Below are 5,401 nucleotides of genomic sequence, written 5' to 3' on the forward strand. Positions count from 1 at the left end.
TTGTTTTTAAAATGTGTTTTTTTTTTTTGTATAACACTTGCATACTTATGCAAACATACAAAAGTAAGTAGATCACTATCTCTATCTCTCTCTCTCTCTCTCTCTCTCAAATGCATTATAAACATTTCATACCAGTGGCATTGTAGTCATATTAGTCATGTATACAACTTGTTTCCTATGCATATATTGTATTCATTTGTACTCATTCTTTGATTCATTATTACTCTTGAATGATTAAAATACCTGGATTAGTCTTTGCACAATAAGTTTCAATGCATAATGTGGTGAGGGAGATTTTTGACAGCTTATATTTGTGTGAAAACAACCATTGATTCCAAATAATAGTGACATTTTCTCCAGCGGAGCACAGGATAACAGTTTCAGGTATCCAATAATGTGAAATTTTCCAAGAGCTCAAGGAGAGAGAGAGAGATAATGATTGTATAAATTACTTACAAATTCACCATTTGATTATTACTGGGTTTATTTTGCTCTCTACCTCAAGAGAGTCAATTAAACACACAAACATTTTATAAATAAAAATACCAATATGGAAAGAAAGGCATTTTTCAGTAATTTTGATTCATTACACCGAGGTATGGCATCCAGGCTACTTTCACTGAAGAGATTTTATCTGACTTGTGTATGTTTATAGCAATAAAAATTAAATGGATTAATAAAAATGAAATGCATTGCAATAAAAATGAAATGGATTGCACACTACAAGAGCATTCATGAGATATTTATAACAGATCTGACAGCAATGTACATACCTGCCATAGCACAACATGTTATGTGAAAAGCATGATTTGTTTACTCCCAAACAACCAAACATGGACTTTGTCGATAATATTAGAAAATACAGACTTGACTATGCATGTCCCTAACATGTTGTCTTGTATAAACAGTAAATAATCCTGCTGCTAGCCAATGTAAAATTATCCTCCAGCAACAGATATCATGTCATCATTGCAACACCAGGCACATCTGACACTCTCTCACATCAACAGATATGTCATCATTGCAACACCAGGCATATCGGACACTCTCACAGCAACAGATATCATGTCATCATTGCAACACCAGGCATATCTGACAATCTCTCACAGCAACAGATATAATGTCATCATTGCAACACCAGGCATATTGGACACTCTCTCACAGCAACAGATATCATGTCATCATTGCAACACCAGGCATATCTGACACTCTCCCACATAACAGATATGTCATCATTGCAACACCAGGCACATCTGACACTCTCTCACAGCAACAGATATCATGTCATCATTGCAATACCAGGCATATTGGACACTCTCTCACAGCAATGTAGATGCATTAAGATCAGTTACTGTGCTGCGAAAAATGAAACGTGATCATTGAGAAAGTTTGGGGATCTCACCTGCTTCCCAGCTACAACCCAGAAGAAAGTTTGCAATCTGTGGAGCATGACCCTTGGTCCGTATTAGATCTACCAGTATGTCTGTGTTTCTTCTCATGTCCTTCAAAGATATATATTTTGTTATTGGGTGGGGATCTCATCAGTTTCCAAGAATGATCGAGGGAAGCTTACCCACAGGGACTACCCCTCAGGCAAGTGTGTGTGTGTGTGTGTGTGATCTTGGATTTTTAACGTAGCTTTAACAATTTTTCAGTGATATCGCTACGATGTCTGCAGTGTGACAGTTTATAGTGATGTCTAGCTCTGGGGCATCATGCTGCAGACATGTAGCATGATGTCCCACCCAGTCACATTATCCTGACACCAGGCTGACCAGTCCTAACACTAACCTCTTTTCAAATTTTTAGATTTTTACAAAAAAATCCTATCCTTAGAAATTGGTCCCATCGCGAGGGTCATATTTTAATTTTTAAAACCACTGCATATATGTACATACTACTCACAGTCATATACGTAAACACTACTTCCAGTCACATGTGTAAACACTACTTCCAGTCACATACGTAAACACTACTTCCAGTCACATGTGTAAACACTACTTCCAGTCACATACGTAAACACTACTTCCAGTCACATGTGTAAACACTACTTCCAGTCACATGTGTAAACACTACTTCCAGTCACATATGTAAATACTACTCCCAGTCATATCACAAAGTTTCAAGTTTGTATCTTTAATGGTGTAGGAGTTTCAATACATGTATTAATGGAGGGAGTGACAGACAGACAGGAAGACATAATCCTGTCCATTTTTAAAGATACATTAGATAAAAGTAATGGTATTTTTTTATACTTATTTAAACATTATGACTATCAATGATAATTATTCAAAGATTTCAGATACTTGTTTAACAATACCCAGAGAAAAATCTTTTGTGGACGAAGTACACATATAAAACAGCTTTTCATGATATGAGAAGCACAAAATAAATAATATATATCTCTGAACTTAATGACATAACTAACAACTTCCCACATTAACGAAACTGGTAAGACTTATTTTCATTTTCAACACTAATTATACTTTCATTACAGCTATAAATAGCAGAAACTCTAGTTCAAACATTATTTTCCATACTCCCTCATAATATGATATCCCAGTTGTCTTCAAATTTTTCATAACATAAATTTTCTATTCAATTTTCATGACTTTAGAAGAAATTGTTGTGGAATACATAATAATAGAGAATGTGAAAAGGAAAATATCAAATAACAACCTCTACACTTGGTAGTTGGTTATTATTCTTGCTAATATTTATATTATTTATTTTAAAAAATGTGTAATCACCCAAAACAAACAGAAATGAGCCTGACTGAATGAAGATTAACTGGAAGTGATTTCAAATTAATCACAGCATGAATGAATTGCAATGCAAGAGAAACCAAAAATAAATTCAGAGAAACATAAGAAAATTTTGTTATTGAAAATTGGAATTTAAGTGTAACCTAACAGTACTTTAATAATTTATTGGAAAATATTAGAACTGAGTTAAGTATTGTTATTGTAACCTTTTCATCTAATCTGAAATTTAGTCAAAGTGTTCCCAGTCTTTAAAGAAGCTGAGGGATCATCAGCAAATAATTCTCATCCTATATTGATTCTACCAACTTTATCTAATAATGTTGAAAAGCACATCAACATTCATCTTTGCTAAGTTTTAAAGAAATATGTTCTACTACGTCAATCACAAATAGCTTTCAAAAGAAAATGATCATCCTGAACACAGTTGGTTGATACATGGCTAGCAGCTATAGATGAGGGAAAAATGCTCGGAACAATTTACTTTGATTTTCTTTTAAGTGTTTGGGTTAGTAGATCATGAAATATTGTTTAAAAAATGTAATAATAATAATAATGAGGACTTTATATAGTGTCTAATCTTTAGAAGCTCTAAGTGCTTTACAACATTAAATAACAGCTATAAGATAAAAAAAAACATATATAATGATATGATTACAAAAACAAACACCATGAAATTAGAAAACATTTTTAAAAAAACATGCTGAGAATATTTACGGTAGGAAACATTATTAGGTCTTTAAGTTTGTTCTTGCAGTCAAAATAAGTGAGTTTTAGAGCACTCTTGAATTGGATCACTGTGTCTTTGTGTCTAAGTTCAATGGGCAATTCATTCCACATTGCTGGGCCCTGGTATGCAAAAGAACGCTGTCCATATGACTTTGTTTTCATAGTGGGAATAAAGGTATATAAAATCAGTGATTATTTGCTGTCTTGGTCTGATTCTTGCCTAACAGAGAGACAACAGTATGTGTATGTAGCTAGTGCTACATTTTTAATATACATCAAAAGTTAATTCCTCAAGGCTCTTTTCTTGACCCTTTGCTTCATCTCTTGTTCAGTCATATGCAAGATCTTAAATCTAGTCTTTTTTGTGAATGATACAACATCACATATCATCAGTGATACAATCCTTTCATCGAAATAAAACATAGCAGGATGTTGATGTTGAGGCAGTTTTAGTGCAGTGAAAAAAGAACAAAAAGCAATTAAACACAGAAAAAAACTATTAAACTGTATTACAAACTGAATCAAGACAAACAATAAAGAAATTACACAATATCAATATATAACTATTCATAGTTAAATGACATGGGAAGTCAGAAACTTTTAGGAATTGTTATTAACAGGCATTTTTCGTGAGAAAATCATAAAATGCATGTGTTCTGCAATATCCTCCAGAGTAGCCTTATTGAACAGGCTGTAGGAACTTCACCAATTGTTCCAGAAAGCAACCGAGGATGATTTATGATTCCACTTATCAATATGAGATCTCGCCAAGCAAACTTGTGACCATGAGGAGACCCTGCAAGAGGAAAGTCGTTAGGGTATAAACAGCTTTGACCTAGATCAGTATCCAAGCAACATCTTATAAATCATTCAAAAATTACATGTTGGAAAATGCACTCCAACTGAAATTTTATTTTAAAAAATATAAATCTTTACTTGAGATAAAACTCTTTGATCCACTGCAGCACCAAAACTTTAAAACAATCTCTGCAAAACTCGCTTCTACTTAAACTAACTGTTCAATGTGTATTATTCAGTAGAACCAAGATTTTCTGGGTAGTTTCCAGGTGATCATTCCATGTACCACTGTAAATAAAGATGTCACCACAGCCATTTATACCAGATGTTACCATGCTACCATTTATACCAGATGTTACCATGCTACCATTTATACCAGATGTTACCATGCTACCATTTATACCAGATATTACCATGCTACCATTTATACCAGATGTTACCATGCTACCATTTATACCAGATGTTACCATGCTACCATTTATACCAGATGTTACCATGCTACCATTTATACCAGATGTTACCATGCTACCATTTATACCAGATGTTACCATGCTACCATTTATACCAAATGTTACCATGCTACCATTTATACCAGATGTTACCATGCTACAATTTATACCAGATGTTACCATGCTCACTTGCTTTGTGATTGAGAAGTTTTCATACCAAATTACATTATTTCATCTGCAGTTGCAAAGGCAGATATTTCATGTGCTCTTTTCTTAAATGGAACCAGCCAGAATTATGTGAACAGTTGGAACATGGGGATCTATTTTAATTTAATATTGCCTTACTGAAGACGGTCTATATATTGCCTTATTGAAGACTGTATATATATTGCCTTATTGAACAGACTATTTGTATATTGCCTTATTGAATAGACTGTCTATATATTGCCTTACTGAAGACAGTCTATATATTGCCTTATTAAAGACGGTTTATATATTGCCTTATTGGATAGACTTTTCTATATATTGCCTTATTGAACAGTCTGTCCATTTATTGCCTTATTGAATAGACTGTCTGTATATTTCCTTATTGAAGACGGTCTAATATTGCCTTATTGAAGATGGTCTATATATTTCCTTATTGAAGATGGTCTATATATTGCC

This window comes from Sinohyriopsis cumingii, chromosome 8 (assembly GCF_028554795.1).
Source record: "Sinohyriopsis cumingii isolate HCF-2022 chromosome 8, ASM2855479v2, whole genome shotgun sequence".
In the NCBI taxonomy this organism is placed as follows: Eukaryota; Metazoa; Mollusca; class Bivalvia; order Unionida; family Unionidae; genus Sinohyriopsis; species Sinohyriopsis cumingii.